We start from the raw sequence: 17,577 nt of genomic DNA, 5'->3' as shown, positions 1-17,577 counted from the left end.
CCCTGACCAGAAGTGAACCTCGACCTCCCCATTCATAGGCCAATGCTCAACCACTAAGCCCCACTGACAGGCCTACTGGTGGATTTTTTTAAATTAGTTCTTCCATTCGGAGAACAAATTGGATCATAAAGTTGAAGACACGGGCATCTATGACACAGCAATTCCATCAGTACCATCTATAAAGATTTGTTTCCCAGTCAGCAAAGCCAGAAAACCAAATAGTGCAAACAACTGCATATATAAATGACTCCCAGTGGTTTCATTTTTCAACAAGAGGACAGCTGAAGAGCAGAAAGAAAACTGACAAAGTTCTTATGAGAGAGAAATCAATGCTTTTCGAATGCTGCTGTCACTAGTTGAAAAGGCACGTTGGCAGCAAGTTGCTCAATGACGGAGACCATCATGCTGTTTGCCTCAGACATTCAGAATTTGAACAGGTAAAGATAGCTGTGCAAAGAAGAATCAATGAAGTATTATTATCTCAAGTAGTTCTTCTAGGTAGATGGGAAAATACATGAAAAGGAATCTAATTTTTACAGTAACATTTTAACTAGTTTTTTTTTATTATTAACGGAAGTATTGATACAGGAAACATTGTAGAATTTATCTGTTGTAGGTAAGTAGAGATTTATACACAATAATTTGCTTTACTGATAAACTATTCCGGTAACATGATAAGAGCACGAGTCATCACCATAGTGACATATGTACAAAAACCCAACTCTAATCTCTCTACATGGAGATAACAATTGTAATGGCTGTTAAGGGTATATAGATAGCTCTCTAATATTATTCCACACATATATTTATGAGGTAAGATACACCTTTGCGATATTATCCTATGCACTTTTCCCCATTGCAAATCTTGTCCTCTATGGTGGGTCATTTGTCACACCCCTGCCCCCATTTACTTAATCAATTCTTTTTTAAAAAAATGTATTTTACTGATTTTTTACAGAGAGGAAGGGAGAGGAATGGAGAGTTAGAAACATCGATGAGAGAGAAGCATCGATCAGCTGCCTCCTGCACACCCCCTACTGGGGATATGCCCGCAACCAAATTACATGCCCTTGACCGGAATCGAACCTGGGACCCTTCAGGTTCCCAGTAAGGGTCCTCAGGCTGACGCTCTATCCAGTGAGCCAAACTGGCTAGGGCTACTTAATCAGTTTTTAAAGGTTCAACACTGTCTTCTGAAACATGTCAGTATTAAGAACCTTGCATGTCAAGCTCTAGGATGTGAATATTTTGAAAGTTCACGTTGCAATGAGTTCAGTGCATAAAAGTGTATTGAAGGGGAGAGGAGCCAGAAGATGAGGACTCCCCAGCCTGTGGGAAGGAAGTGGGAGGACCCAGAGCACTTGCTGAGAGAGAGATGAGTGGGGTCGGGAGGGACTATGTAGCCTGGAGGGGACCCAGCCATGAGCTGCTACCCAGCCTCTGTCTGAGAATGCACTATCTGTTGCTGGCAATGGAGAGCTTTGAGGGAGCTGTGTCAAGCCCCACTGGCCACTGTGCCCCACATGAGTAAGCATTTGTCTTACCAGTGCCAAGGAACTAAGTTGGTGTTCCCTCCCTGCCATTGTACTAGGAACGCCCACGGAGATCAGCTAGTGGGTTTCTGGCTCATTGATCTACTGGCATGAGTGCTGTCCATCTGTTTCCTCAGACGCCGCTAGCCGCCATCTGAATTACCTTGTGTGGCCTGGCCTGCTTCATTGGTCAATAACACTTGTGAGGTCAGCTGGAGCCCGGCTCTGGACATCTGGAGTGGCCGTGGTGAGGGTCATACAGAAGGACCCAGTCATGCTTCTTTGGTGCAACTGCGTGAAATCAACTCTTTGGAGCACCCACCCCACCTCTTAGACCTCTAAACAAAATCAGGCTAATATTGTATAGTCTATTTGGAGACCCTCCTTTTCTCTTTTTAAAAAATATTTTTGTATTGATTTCAAAGAGGGAGAGAGAGAGAGAGAAACATCACGCATGAGAGAATCATTGATCGGCTGCCTCCTGCATGCCCCCCACTGGGGATTGAGCCCACAACCCAGGCATGTTCCCTTGACCAGAATCGAACCTGGGACCCTTCAGTCTGCAGTCTGACGCTCTATCCACTGAGAAAAACCAGCTAGAGCTGGAGATCCCCCTCTTCCACATAGTAATCTAATCATACATGCGCAAGTACTACCATGATTTACTGTAAAAATCCTTTCTCGTTGGTGTTAAGGTGATTCCTAGTGTTCTCTGCTACAAATAATGTAACAATGACTTTCCTTGTGAAATCTTTGTGAATGTCTCCAAATTGAAAACAGATTCTTCAGTAATGGCGAGCAATCACAAGATAAGTACTGGGAGCATTATTGTCTGGGTTTGGGCCTAATTTCCCAGGATTATTAGTGGTCCCATAAAGCAGCTGAGGCCCCAGCTGCATTGCAGATGGGCAAAGCCCACAGAGGTTCAGTGGACTTAACACACTGGATGGAGGAAGAAAGGCAGACACAGGAATGTAAGACGGCCATGGAAACATGCTTCCTGGCTAAACACCCATCTTGGTGTCACACCCATGTCTCAGAGTCTTAGGATGACTCGTGGAGGTGAAATGAGACCCCTCCTTGCGCTCAGCAGTTTCAGAGGAAACTGCCATGTGCAATAGTCTGGGCCTTCTCCCCGTGACTCAGGAAGCCCAGTCTGAGTTGGCCTCACACGTGAACAGAAAAGTCATGAAATATTAACGCTTTGTTACTGATTCTGCTGCGAACACTTACAGACCACCAGTCCCTTCTAAATCAATAAGCTTTGCATTATGCATAAGAGGGCCATGAAGTCACATTTATCACTGCCCTTTGGGTTATAGGGTGGAATGGCTAGGAGGATAGACCCAAGCTGGATGCCAATACTGGAGGGTTGCAATCCACTTTTTCAATGTTTTTTTTTTTGTTGTTGTTGTTGTTGTTAATCCTCACCCAAGGATACCTTTTTCTCATTGATTTTTAGAGAGATTGGAAGGGTGGGGGAGAGAAACATCTATGTTAAAAAACCACACACACACTGAGCCCTATCCGGTTTGGCTCAGTGGTTAGAGTGCCGGCTGGCAGACGGAAAGGTTGTGGTTTCAATTCTGGTCAAAGGCACATACCTGGGTTGCAGGTCTGATCCCCGCCCTCACGGGGGCATGTGGGAGGCCGACACTATCCACTGAGCCAAACTGGCTAGGGCTATTTGTGGTTTTAATTGAGCATTTTATATGATTACATTTCCTCTCCTTTCTTAGCATATCAGTTACACATATACCTACCTTTTTAGTGGTTTAGATAGAGTTTGTAATACATATTTATAGCTAATCCAAGTCCATTTTCAAATAACACTATAACGCTTCATGGGTAGTGCAAATATCTTACAGCAACCAGATATTCCCAATTCCTTCCTCCTGGCCCTTGTTTGTACCTTGTATCATTGCTGTTATTCATCTCATTTACCGCATACAGACATAAATATGTGTTTTTTTTTTAAAAAAGAAAAAACCCCCCAAAAGTAAAAAAATATGCTTATAGATGCTATTGTCTATGTATTAAATATATACCATGCATTATATATAAGTAAACATACACAATCAAACAGCGCTGCTGCTGTTCTTTTTAACAAGCTCTTACCAGTCTGATCAAGCAAGAGTGAGAAAAAGAAAAGTTTTTACTTACCGTCATTTGTTCCTTCTCTAAAGCTCTCCCTTTCTTGATCAAGGCGGGAATTTCTGATCTGTGTCCATTTCCTTCTGTTCATGGAGAGGCCGCCATCACTGCCCATGGCCCACAAGCTGGACCCGGATAACCGAGCAGGACCCGGATAATCAAGCTGGACCCGGATAACCGAGCAGGACCCGGGTAATCAAGCAGGATCTGAATAATGGAGCTGGACCCAGATAATGGAGCTGGACCCGGATGACCGAGCAGGACCCGGATAATCAAGCTGGACCTGGATAACCGAGCAGGACCCGGGTAATCAAGCAGGATCTGAATAATGGAGCTGGACCCAGATAATGGAGCTGGACCCGGATGACCGAGCAGGACCCGGATAATCAAGCTGGACCCGGACAACCGAGCAGGACCCGGGTAATCAAGCAGGACCTGGATAATGGAGCTGGACCCGGATAATCGAGCTGGACCCGGGTAATCGAGCAGGACCCGGATAATCGAGCTGGACCCGGATAATCGAGCTGGACCCGGATAATCGAGCAGGACCTGGATAATCGAGCAGGACCTGGATAATCGAGCTGGACCCGGATAATCGAGCAGGACCTGGATAATCGAGCTGGACCCGGGTAATCGAGCAGGACCCGGATAATCGAGCTGGACCCGGGTAATCAAGCAGGATCTGAATAATGGAGCTGGACCCAGATAATGGAGCTGGACCCAGATAATCGAGCTGGACCCGGATAATCGAGCCAGGACCTGGATAATCGAGCAGGACCCGGATAACTGAGCAGGACCTGGATAATCGAGCAGGACCCGGATAATCGCGCAGGACCCGGATAATTGAGCTGAACCCGGATAATCAAGCTGGACCCGGATAACTGAGCAGGACCCGGGTAATTGAGCAGGACCTGGATAATCAAGCTGGACCCGGATAATCGAGCCAGGACCCGGATAACCGAGCAGGACCCGGATAACCGAGCAGGACCCGGATAATTGAGCTGAACCCGGATAATCGAGCCAGGACCTGGATAATCGAGCAGGACCCGGATGACCGGAGGCCTCTCATCCCCTCCCCTGTCCTTGGATGGTATGTCCGCTCTCCATCCCCATGGTGGGTGACATTTTCAAGGATGCAGCCTGCAGAGAGCAGCGGGGTGCTGAGACCCTCCGGACAGTGTGCGGCTGAACCCCGTGAAGGCCTCCGGATCCCTAAGATCCCGGTGCGGGTGCCGAGAGCTACTTCCCTGAGGTGAACCCCCTCATTCAGTCCCCTCGCTGCTTAAACCGCCACCCCCGGGTCTGGAAGGGCCTCCTCTGTCCTGTCCTGCGAGTGTGGGGGTCACGGCCTGAGGCCCCCCCGGAAGCTCCCTCCGGGTTTCCAACCAGCTCCTTCTCCCTGAGGAACTTCTTATCAACCGGGCAAGGCCCCTGGCAGCGCCTCCCCTCCGGTGCCGTTTGTCTGAGAAAAGCAGTTGTTCTTCACTTTCGAAGGATATTTAGGTTGGTGTTTGTTTTGCTCTCAGCACGTCAACTGTGTCGCCCTCTTCTTGGCGCCTGGTTTCTGACGAGAGCCTGGACGGAGTTTCAAGTTTTGCTCCTGCACAGGTGGAGGCGTTTGTTTTTTGTTTTTTTTTTACCCTTTTAGGCTTCTTTCAAGATGTTTCCTGCATTTTTGGTTTCCTGCCGTTTTGAGGACCATATGCCCGAAAAGGAGGCTTTATTCAGGTACCAACTTGCGCACCGGGCAGCCGAGAAACCAGCTTCTCTGAGAGGAGAAGGCATCGGTCTTCCACAGAAGCTTCCCGCCCAGGCGATGCGCGCGGGTCGGCTTTATGCAAATGAGGCTCTAAACTTCGCTCTGATTGGTTCTCGAATTGGGCCCTTCTGATTGGTCGTGAGGGAGCAGTTCTGATTGGACGGGGCCGGCCTGTCTCCAGGTGAGAAGTGGAAGATGCAGGTTGGCGGGAAGGAGCCTTCGGAGTTCTGTCAGAGCTTCTTCCCGGGACCCATCGGGCTGCAGATGGCGGCTGCGTCCTCCTGCATTTTGGGCTCCGGGTTGACGATGGTGAGTCTGTGACATTAATTTGGGAAAAGCCTCAGTCATTATTGCTTTGTGTATTCTGTTCCTTTCTTCTTCTCCTCTCGGTTTCCCCTTTACTTGCGTGTTATGCCTTTTGGAGTTGTCCCACCGTTTTTGGCTATTCCGTGCCATTTTTTATTTTTCATTTTTTAATATATTTTATTGATTTTTTACAGAGAGAAAGGGAGAGGAATAGAGAATTAGAAACATTGATGAGAGAGAAACATCGATCAGCTGCCTCCTGCACGCCCCCTACTGGGGATGTGCCCGCAACCAAGGTACATGCCCTTGACCGGAATCGAACCTGGGACCCTTCAGTCCGCAGGCCGACGCTCTATCCACTGAGCCAAAGCGGTTAGGGCCATTTTTTATTTTTTATTTTTGGTGTTTTGTTTTGTTTTCCAGGCTTTTTTCCGCTTTGCTTTTCCATTTTGGAAGTTTCTATTGATATATCCTCAAGCTCAGGGATGCCCACTCCCCCTCAGCCAAGTCCAGGGTACTAGTCAGCCCATCAAAAGGATTTTTCATTTCTATTATAGTGCGTGTTTTTTGTTGTTGTTTGTTTTTGTTTAACATTCTGGAGGTTTCAAACAGTGGAATTTTAAAAATATATACATTTTTTTTATTGATTTCAGAGAGGAAGGGAGAGGGAGAGAGAGGGAAACATCAATGATGAGGGAGAATCATTGATTGGCTGCCTCCTGCACGCCCCCTACTGGGGGTCAATCTCACAACTTGGGCATGTGCCCTCGATCAGAACCGAACCTGGGACCCTTCAGTTTACAGGCTGATGCTCTGTCCACGGAGCCAAATCTGCTAGGGCTATAGTGTTGTTGTTTTTTATTCTTTTCTTTCCTTTTTTTCTTTTTTTTGGTGTGTGTGTGTATGTGTTTTTAAAATTTTTATTTCTAGTATTTCTTTTTAAAAATATATATATTTTATTGATTTTTTACAGAAAGGGAGAGGGATAGAGAGTTAGAAACATCGATGAGAGAGAAACATCGATCAGCTGCCTCCTGCACACCCCCCACTGGGGATGTGCCTGCAACCAAGGTACATGCCCTTGACCGGAATCGAACCCGGGACCCTTCAGTCCGCAGGCTGACGCTCTGTCCACTGAGCCAAACCAGTCAGGCTAGTATTTCTTTTTTTAAGTATTTTTTTTTTATTGATTTAAGAGAAGAAGGGAGAGAGATGGAGAGAAATAGAAACATCAATGATGAGAATCATTGATTGTCTGCCTTCTGCACGACCCCTACTGGGGATCAAGCCCGAAACCCGGGCAAATGCCCTTGGCCTAAATCGAACCCGGAACCTTCCAGTCCGCAGGCTGACGCTCTATCCACTGAGCCAAACCGGCTAGGGCTCTAGTGTTTCTTTTTTGATTCTTAGAACTTCCTCTGCTTACATTGTCCATCTGTTCTTGCGTGTTACCTGTTTTCCCGCTCCATCAGAGCCCTCGGCATATTAATCACAGCTGTTTTACATTCAAGATCTGTTCATATCAACACCCTGCCAAGGACGAGTGGGGTTCTTCTGTCTCTTCAAACTGCATATGTTGCCTTTTGATATGCCTTCTAATTTTTTCTGTTGTTGTTGAAAGCAGAACATGATGTTCTGGGTAAAAGAAACGGCAGTAAGGCGGCTTTTGGAGACGTGGTGAGGTGTGGAGGGAGGGGAGGCTCGCTCTGTTGTCCTAGGGTTAGGTCTCAGCCTTTTTTTTTTTTTTTTTTTAACATATTTTATTGATTTTTTACAGAGAGGAAGGGAGAGGGATAGAGAGTTAGAAACATCGATGAGAGAGAAACATCGATCAGCTGCCTCCTGCACATCCCCCACCGGGGATGTGCCCACAACCCAGGTACATGCCCCTGACCGGAATCGAACCCGGGACCCTTCAGTCCGCAGGCCGACGCTCCATCCACTGAGCCAAACCGGTTTCGGCAGGTCTCAGCCTTTTAGTGAGCCTGTGATCCTTGCCTATGAACTTCACAAGTGCCCGGAGAGGGCTGGAGTTGAGATTTCCCCCTTTCCCGAGGTTGCTGAGGCTCTGACAAAACCCTTATGCATTATTTTGCTCTGACGAAATAGTTTCTCCTGCGGGCAGGCTTTGTTAGAAAGAGCAGACTGCTCTGGCGTATTGCAAAAAAAACGCCCCATTTTCTCCTCCGTTTGCTGGAAGCATGGGGGGTAGGTGGTAATTTTCTTCTCATCTTCCTTGTGAGCATCTGGTTGAGCCCCTGGAGGAAAAACACACACACTTGAAAACCCCCTGGAATTTTTATCTCACACACAAGTGCACACTGGAGCCTCCGGAAATTCGTCAGTTACAGCTCAGGCTTTCCTGTCCTGGCAGTGGTTCCTGTGGGGGTTCCCACTTGTGGGAATCTGCTCTGGGAACAGTGATTCTCTGTATTTGCCTGTCTGTCTTTCTAATCTGGGGAGTAGGGGTTTGCCCTGTGACCTCACTTTTCATATGGATCAAAGAAGAGAGTTGTTGATTTTTTAGTTTTTTGGCCCCCCCCCCCCACCCCCCAAGCTGGAATTCTCAAATACTGCAGGTGGGCCTGGAAATTTTGGCAGTATCTACTAAAAAAAGCCAGGCACTTACCCTATGACCTAGCAATTCTACTCCAAGTTACGTACTCAAAAGAAAAGAATGCATATGTCCATCAAGTATTCACAGTGGTTTTATTCATAACAACTAAAAACTGGAGGCAACTAGAATGTCTACAGCCAGGAAAGAGACATATAAATTGTGTTATATTCAGACAATGCAATACTATACAGCAATAACAAGGAATCAACTACTGATATGTGAAACAATATGGATCAATCTCATAGATATTATTTTGAGCAAAAGAACCCATACACCAAATTATATCTATCTATCTATCTATCTATCTATCTATCTATCTATCTATCTATCTATCTATCTATCAGAAGCCTGGTGCATGGATTCATATACTGGTGGGGTCCCTCTGCCTGGCCTGCAGGGATTGGGCCGAAACCGGCTCTCTGACATCCCTTGAGGGGTCCCGGATTGCGAGACCCCTCCTGCAGGCCCTGCCCCCAGGACCTGGATGCCCACGGGCTCCCTCCTCCCTCCTCTCTGGGTCTGGGGTGCTGGTGAATCAGATTCAGGGCCGACAGTGCCCCGGCAGCAACCTAACCCACGCTGATTCCACAAGGAATCTGGCTCCCTCCTCTGCTGGTAGGAGTGTCTGCCCCCTGGTGGTCATTGCGGGTCATAGCTACCGGGCAAATGGTTGAATGGTTGGACCGTTGCTTAGGTATTTATAGTTATACCAGAGGCCTGTGCACGACATTCGTGCCCTGTGAGGGGGAGGGGGTGGTCCCTCAGCCCTGCCTATGCCCTCTTGCAGTCCAGGAGCCCTTGGGGGATGTCCGACTGCCACGGAGGTGGGAGAGGCTCCCACCACCGCCACTGTGCTCACCAGCAGTGAGCCCAGCTTCTGGCTGAGCAGTGCTCCCCTGTGGGAGTGCACTGACCACCAGGGGGCAGCTCCTGCATTGAGTGTCTGCCCCCTGGTGGTCAGTGCACATCATAGCGACCAGTCATTCCCCAGTTTGGCTGATTTGCCTATTAGCCTTTTATTATATAGGATTTATATTTATATGATTCCATTCACATATAGTTCAAGAATAAGTAATACTAACTGATGCTAAAGACATGAATATAGTTCATACAACATCTGGGGGCTAAGTGGTTATTGTCTGGGAAGAAGCATAAAGAAACCTTTGGATGACAGAACTGTTTTACATGTTAACCTGGATGGTGGCTGTACTAAGGTATATCGAACAGACACTATATGCTTTGCGCCCTGTGCACATGTGGCAGATTAGAGAGACATGCTTACATTCTAGGGAAGAAGACATTAGGCCCTAACTTCAGTGACGTGTGTTGGGTAACAAGTTGGTGGAGGAGATAATGGTGGCTTTAGGCACAGGGAACAGAGAAAACTCAATTATTGTGGGGATGAGGGGGAGATTTCCTGGAGGGAGAGATGGCATAACTGAGAGCCATTAGGCATTAGGCAGGGATAAGAAGATTGGGAGGCAGAGAACATTCTAGGTATTGGGAACAATATAAGCAAAGGCCTGAAGGTGAGAGAGGGAGGCACGTGCAAATAGTTACAAGTTTTGAGCTCAGGGGAAAAGATGGTGATGGAGAGGCAAAGTGATGGTGGCGCTCAGCAGGGGCTGGCTTTTTTGGTGACTAAATGAGATGTTAAAAGAGCTTTGGCGTTTCTGAGGGCATTGGGAAGCCAATGCATAGTTTTAGGTAGGAAAGAGTCCAAGTCACATTGACATTTTAAGAAATGAGTCTGGGGTCCTAGCCGGTTTGGCTCAGTGGATAGAGCATGGGCCTGTGGACTGAAGGGTCCCCTGTTCGATTCCAGTCAAGGGCACATGCCCAGGTTGCAGGCTCCATCCCCAGTAGGGGGCGTGCAAGAGGCAGCCGACCCATGATTCTCTCTCATCATTGATGTTTCTGTCTCTCCTTCTCCCTTCCTCTCAGAAATCAATAAAAATGTATGAAAAGAAAAAAGGAGAAGAAAAAAAAGAAAAGAAATGAGTCAGAGAAGCCCTGCAGGTGGTCCAGGTGAGAGAAGATGGGGCCTGGATAGTGGCGAGTGGAAATGAAGACCGTGTGATGGTAGGATGTGCTGGGTGGGGAAGATGGGAGAGCCTGGCAGGAGCTGGCTGCATTTGGGCACTTTTGGAAAGGAATGTAGTTCCACATGCTGGAGGAGGCCAGGGACCTGAGGTATGCGGTTTGATTTTTCCCCTCTGAATTTCCAGTGTCATTCCGTTGCTTCTCGCTGCCTCCTAGAAGGAGCCTTGCTCTTAAAGAGAGAACCTTTCAGTTGAATTTGCTGTTCCCTTTCGTGGGTGGAGGTGGGGGAGTGGGGTTGGAAAGGAGGGAGACTTTGTTGAATGCATTAAGCCCCCACCACTTCCTCCTTCCCTCCACTCCCCAAGCAGGTTATTTTCCTGTTTCCTTGTGCATTTAAAAGGACAGAGGGATTTAATGACCTCCATTAGCAAAGATGCTTGGCGGGGATGGGGCCATGGGAGGGTTCTTCCCCAGAATTTGAGTCCTGTCCTCTGATGACATGTCTTAGTTGGGAGATGGTGAATGGGGACCCAAGAGGGACCCAAGAGAGATGACTACCATCATCAACTGCTTAAATTGATTTACATGCATAAGGAAAATTCTCGGAAACTCGAGCAATAGGAAGTTTAACATCCATGGGTCTGCCAATGCGGAAAGCCTGGGCCCCTGGTGGGTCCCTTTCGCAGGCACTCCCCCCGGCATCAGAAGGGGATTTAGCAGGGGAGAGCTGCCTGCCCACAGCGCAGACCGTTAAGGCTCCTGCCGGGAAGAAAGCAGGTTAGAATCTGATCCCGCAGAACAGGAGACCCAGGAGCCTCCCGCCCGCCCGCCTCCCGGTGCCGTGTCGCTGCAGCGCTGCGCCAGGGCGGGGCGGGCGTCGGAGGAGGCGGCGGCGTGGGCGGGCGCTGTGTTGCAGGTGTGACACCCGCGGACTCCTGCCTCTGTCGGGATCGCCAGGGCGGACGCTGCTCCTCGGGCACCCGGTGGCGGTCGCTTGCTCGTGGATTTCCGCCCGTGGACTTCCCACCCAGGTAGGGGATGGCGCTGCTCGCCCCGGCGCGTGCAGACCCGCAGGGGACGCGGGGACTGGGGGTTCCCAGGCTCGCCTGCCGGAGCGGAAACATACACGCTGGTACCTCTGAATGCGGGAAGTAAAGGCACAAAAGACACGGGGAGGATGGGGAAAAGCCAGGACTTGCCCTCCGCGCAAGGCTGCGCGCTTCTGGGAAGGTGGCACTCCCCAAGGGCTGTGTTAAGCACCCTGCTAGAACTATTAGCTCGCCTAGTTTTTGCAACTTAGACTAACTCCGTTTCCCTAAGCCAGCGGCTTTGAGTTTCCATTCTATTCCTGGGAGATGGATTTTCGTCGTTGCTGTTGGTTTGTTCTTAAAAGAACAGATGAAAAAAAACAAAAAAACCCCCACACACTCACACACCTAGAGGCTCTGGGTCCGGGTTTGTGAGTGTGCATTTCTGTATGTGGAGGGCGCCCTCCGCGGGAGTGGGAGCGGTTCCTTAGGGACACGGAGGGTTTGTTTTGTAGCTGGATTTCAGCGCAAGGAAAAGAACATGATTTGTTCTGCAGGGCTGGGTGAGCAAATGCATTTAGCCAGGGAGGAGCGAGGCACTGCTGTTCCTTCCGCAGACCCGTATTAGGTATCTCTGCTGTCCAGCAGCCGGGCTGCTGAAACAAAACCTTTAACTGCAAATCACAGATGCAAGCTAGCTCAAAACAGGTAACTTCATGGTGCCCTGGGCTCTCATGGGGGTAGGGTGGGGCGCTGGAGAATGCCTGCTCATTTTATTTTATTATTTTTTTTACAAAAGGCCTGTCGGGGAGGTAAATGTGGGTGGCTTTGAGGTTGAGGGAGCGGCAAGTGAGGGATAAGAGGTGTGTGTGTTTGGGGGAGATCTGGGCATTGCCAGCGGTCCTTCTGGTCAGCAGTGGTCTCTTCTATGTTTCTGCTTCCTGCCCTTTCCAGAGAGGAGCCGTGTCCTGTCTGCCCCAGCCCATGCAGCAGACACAGTACAGGCACATTCCGCATCTCTCTTGAGTCAGCAAATACTCACCGGGCAGCTGGCATATGTCAGAGGCCAGATGAATCCTTGGGGGCGCAGAGGTGACATAAACACGGTCCCAACCCTAACCCGGCAGCTCACACCTGGTGGGGGCAAACACCTGTATTAGTGACCGTGGCACATTCAGTAATGCAAGTGTGAAAAGAGAGCGGTGCAGGCAGAGAGGAAGCGGGACAGTGATTATTTTTGTAAACGATGCTCTCATCAATGAGACATGGCATGGATTTCAGTAGGGACTGGGTCCCTCGTGTGTCTGTGACCCATATCATTCTATTACCCATCACCATCACTGCCACTGGATGGAAGGGCTTTAACAGGTCACCCCAGAGCTGGCATTTGATCAGATCCCAGAAGACACACGCAGGCTGACACCAAAGGAGGAAAGCACTCAATGCAGGTCAGGCTATGCTTTTGGTTTTATATATATTTTTAAAGCGGATTGTTTTCCTAACTCCCAGGACCAGGAAGGTTTTGAAGCAGTACTTCACCAAAGCAGGGATTCTGGAAAATTCTGGGGAGGTGTCAGAGCAGGTGAACTGATTTTTTTCCCCCCTGGGGTCCCTGACCTATCTGCATGGCCCAGCCCAGTTCAAAAGGAAAGCTCTGACGTTGACTCTGAGCGGGTGGAAATAAAGAGAAGCTAAAGCTGGTACGAGTGGTCTTCCCTGGGAGATGAAAATCCAGTCTCACGGATGTTTTGTCCTGGACAAAAGCTGTGGTGGGCAACGAAAAATGATCGAACGAAGAGCTCTCGTGTCATGCATGTTTGCCAGCGATGCGCATCACATGCATTTTGTCACCTAAACCATCAGGTAGGTATTTGAAAAGCTGGCTGGCACAGTGCAGGGAGTGTGGGCTTTGGATGATCAGACAGACCGAGGTGAGTGTCTTGGGAAAGTTACGTGGCTCTCTTTGAGCTTTGGTTTCCTGATCTGTAAAAGGGAGATAGCAATAGGTTGTTATAATAATGAAATAGTAGGTGCTTAAAAATATTTGTTCATTGTGAAATAATTGTCCGATATAAATTGCTTGGCACAAGCAGGTGCTCAAAAAATGGCAGTTCAGCCTGACCAGTGTGGCTCAGTGGTTGACCGTTGACCTATGAACCAGGAGGTCACGGTTCCATTCCAGGTCAGGTCACATACCCGGTTGTAGATCCAATCCCCAATGGGGGCCACGCAGGAGGCAGCTGATCAGTGATTCTCTCTCATCACTGATGTTTCTATCTCTTTCTTCCTCTCCCTGCCTCTCTGAAATCAACAAAAAAAAATTTTTTTTTAAATGGCAGTCATTCATTGAGTCCCTATTATGTGTTAGATAACTGCCCTATGTAAGGGGAATACACAATTGAACTAAATAAAGCCCCTCAAAGAGCTTAACTTGTGCGTGTGTGTAAGATATTGGACAAATAAATAAGTAACTAGAGAGTGTATCAGCCAATGATGCATTGTAATGGAGAGAAATAAAGTAAGGTAAAAGGAATTTGGAGTGCTGCCAGAGGGCAGGGTATGGATTGTTATTTTTCTAAGCAGCTTGGTCAGGGAAGGCTTTGCTGATAAGTGACATTTGACTAGACCCCTGGGGAAATGAGGGAGTGAGTCAGGCAGCTGTCTGAGAAAGAACATTCTGGGCATTTTGATTCTTTGTGGTATGTTTGTGCTTTCCCCCCCATAGTGAAAGAAAGGGTCACCTTTATTGAATAGTCCTGCAGGTATTGTCCTTGCTAGTTATTATTTGTTTTTCTTTGAGAGGAATAATAGTTTTTATGGTTATGGAAAGGTGTTGGAATCAATTGGAAATGCATAGACCTTTGGTGTACCATGGAATGCATATATATAACATGATATGATGAGTTTATTTGAGCTTATAGGCTTAATATGAGGATTAGCTTGCTGCTCTGCCCCTTTGAGACTTTGTTCCTCCAAAGAGCATGGTTTTGGGATTTGAGAGCTCCACCCGCAGGATAGATCCTGCATCCCTGTGCAGTAGGGCTACCGCAGAGTGTTTCATGGATGGAAATAGGGCCGGATGCTTGAGAACTCGGTCCAAGTTTCTGTGACACAGGATGTGGTGAGGCTGGGGCATGGTCAGGGTGTCTGGCTGGGTGTCCCCTAGGTCACCTCAGAAGATAACATTTACCTCTGTGAATTTACCCCACCTAAGATCTGGCTTTTAGTCTTGCTGCCTCAGAAACCTGATCTGTCTCTGTGGGTCACACAACAGTGACCTTGCTCACCTACATGCCATTCTGTTGATTTGCAATGGCCGAGGCACTTTGGCTGGTGTGTCTCCTTCCTGCAGACTTCCCTTCATGAGAACGTCATCACAAGAAGGTTTCCTTGGTGAACATGTAATCAGGGCAAAGAGCTGAGATGCCCACTCTAAGGACTGATCACACACGTTATGGGTGACCTTGCTATTGGGACGACAGAACAAACTACCCCAAAAGTTAGCGGCTGAAGACAGCAACTATTTAATATTTTCTCACATGTCTACGGGTTGGCTGGGCAGATCTGGGTTGTGCTTGGTTGATCTCATCTGGGTATGCTCATGTGACTTTGGCCTGTTGATGGTGTGGCCGAGAACTGGCTGCTTCAGGATAGCCTCAGCTGGATGACTTGACTCTGCTCCATGTAGTCTCTCATCCTCCAACACGTGACCCCAACATGTTCAAATGTAAGGTCAGAGTCTAAGACAGAGTGGACACTTGCATGGCATTTGAGACCCAAGCTTTTAGCTGACATACTGTCGCCTCATCCTTGTCTATTGAACAAAAGGCAGTCAGAAGGCCAGCCCAGAGTGAAGGAGTAGGGAGTAGACTCCACTTCCTGATGGGAGGAGCAACATCATCACATTACAAAGAACATGGATCCAAGAAGGGGAAGAAGTGAGGATATTTTTGCAATCTCTTTGGGCTCCTTTTTTTTCCTGGGCTCTGTTTGAATGGACAATGGCTGCAATGCGTGGTTTTTTTTTCTCTCTGTGTTTTCATGGTTGACCTACTTTAGACATATATATTTCTAAATATATATTTTTTGAGTTTTTTTTTCAATGTGCCAGGCACATTATAGGCAGGGAAGCCAGCGGTAAAAATAACATGATCCATCCTCATGAAGCATTCATTTTAGTTTGGGAAGACACATAATATGCAAGTAAACACGTAACTGTGTAATGTCAGGTGATGAAAGAACATCAAGGAGGGATAGAAAGATGGGGAATGCCTGGTTGAGTTGGGATAGGGAACTAAGGTAGAGTTGGGGGCGGGCATTTTATATAATGCATATCTGGGGGAAAGACCTTTCCAGGCAGAAGAAATAAGTGCAAAGGACCTGAGGCAATAGAATACTGAGGCATGTTCTAAGAACAGCAAGGAGACCAATGTAGAATTAACTGAGAGAGGGGGGCATGGTAGTAGACGATGAGACCAGACAATTAGTGGGGAGCTAGGTAATACAGGGTCGAGTAGGGCAGGGGTCCTCAAACTACAGTCCGCGGGCCACAAGCAAATACAAATATTGTATTTGTTCCCATTTTGTTTTTTTTACTTCAAAATAAGATATGTGCAGTGTGCATAGGAATTTGTTCAGTTTTTTTTAAACTATAGTCAGCCCTCCAACGGTCTGAGGGACAGTGAACTGGCCCTCTGTTTAAAAAGTTTGAGGACCACTGGGGTAGGGTCTTGCATAGATTTTGGCTTCTACTCTGAGAGAGGAAGCCATTGGAGAATTTTAAAAAATATTTTTTTATTGATTTCAGAGAGGAAGGGAGAGGGAGAGAGAGAGAGAAACATCAGTGATGAGAGAGAATCATTGATTGGTTGCCTCCTGCATGCCCCACATTGGGGATCGAACCTGCAACCTGGGCATATGCCCTGACCAGGAATTGAATCATCTCTGAGCCACACTGGCTGGGCCCATTGGAGAATGGGCACAGGTTGTCATCACCTGATTTATGTTTTGTAGTGATCACTTATTGAGTTTTAGACCTTAGAATAGACTCTTAGGGGGTCAAGAGTGAATATAGGGAGTTTAATTATGAGACCTCTACAATGTTCCAGGTGAGAGGTGATGGCAATTTGGACCAGGGTGGATAGTGGCTGATGGTGAGAGAAGGCCAAATTCTGGATATATTTCATGATAGAGGAGATAAGACTTGCTGGTAGGTTAATTTATGAGAGAAAGAAAGGAGTCAAAGATGACTCTACATATTTTGACCTGAGCAACTGGAAGGAGTGGGCCTTTACTGAGAGGGAGAAGGAATAGTTATGGGGTTCAGTAGGCCATCCAATGGGAGATGTTAAGAAGGTAGTTGTATCTTCTGTCTACTTAACAGGGTTGAAGCAAGGATATATATATATATATTTGTATAAATATATATATATTTGAGTATCATTCCCACACATTCCCATGTTACTTATTTGTTTCTTTAATGAGCCAAGTCACTACCATATCACCAGTGCCCAGAATATTGCCTGGCACATAGAATGCGCTCAATGAATTTTTATTGAATGAATGAATGGAACCATTTAATCACCAGAGGTGACTGCAAATCTTTGCTTCAGTGGATCTTGAAGTGTAACTCCCTGAAGTTATTCCCTTTCTTTCCAAGGTCCCCTGGGAGCCTCACTGTGGATCTCTTGGTCTAAAAACAGACTTTAAATGTGAAGGCTCCAATTGCTTATATCTTACAGAAAGCAATGTGTGATGACAAGTAAGAAAGAGAAATGAGTGGAAACCAAAAAAATAGCTCATACTTTCAAAAAAAAGGAGACAAAATCCTCGGAGAGAGGTGGCTGAAATTTAGGGGTGTGATGTTCTTGGTTTATTATTGTACTGCTCTTAATTTAAAAGTAAGCAGGATCAGGGGGAAATCTTGAAGAAGGGAGACATTTATTTAAATCAATTTTATGCCAAGGGGGAAAAAAATCCCCTATCTACAGCATCTTGAATAATGTGCTTCTGTTTATAAAAGAAGAGAAGTAGGCAATATAACCTTATACGAAAAGGGGAGGGCTGGAATGACTTCAACCTCAGACTTGAGGTGCTGTCCATTCCCTCCCCATAGTGTGGCTAAATATGGTGAGTGTG

General features: G+C 47.3%; 1 protein-coding gene across 1 annotated transcript in view; it reads left to right on the top strand.

The window, feature by feature from the left end:
- The first annotated feature begins 10,916 nt into the window (after nt 1-10,916).
- SV2B (synaptic vesicle glycoprotein 2B) overlaps nt 10,917-17,577 on the top strand; it is a 50,232-nt gene continuing 43,571 nt past the window's right edge. The window contains exon 1 of the mRNA XM_036355838.1: nt 10,917-11,442. The gene's annotated coding sequence lies outside the window, so the exon portion shown is untranslated. The remainder of the gene's footprint in view (nt 11,443-17,577) is intronic.

Source organism: Myotis myotis, unplaced genomic scaffold (genome assembly GCF_014108235.1).
Source record: "Myotis myotis isolate mMyoMyo1 unplaced genomic scaffold, mMyoMyo1.p scaffold_m19_p_23, whole genome shotgun sequence".
Lineage (NCBI taxonomy): Eukaryota > Metazoa > Chordata > Mammalia > Chiroptera > Vespertilionidae > Myotis > Myotis myotis.
This window is presented reverse-complemented; position numbering and strand designations above follow the sequence as displayed.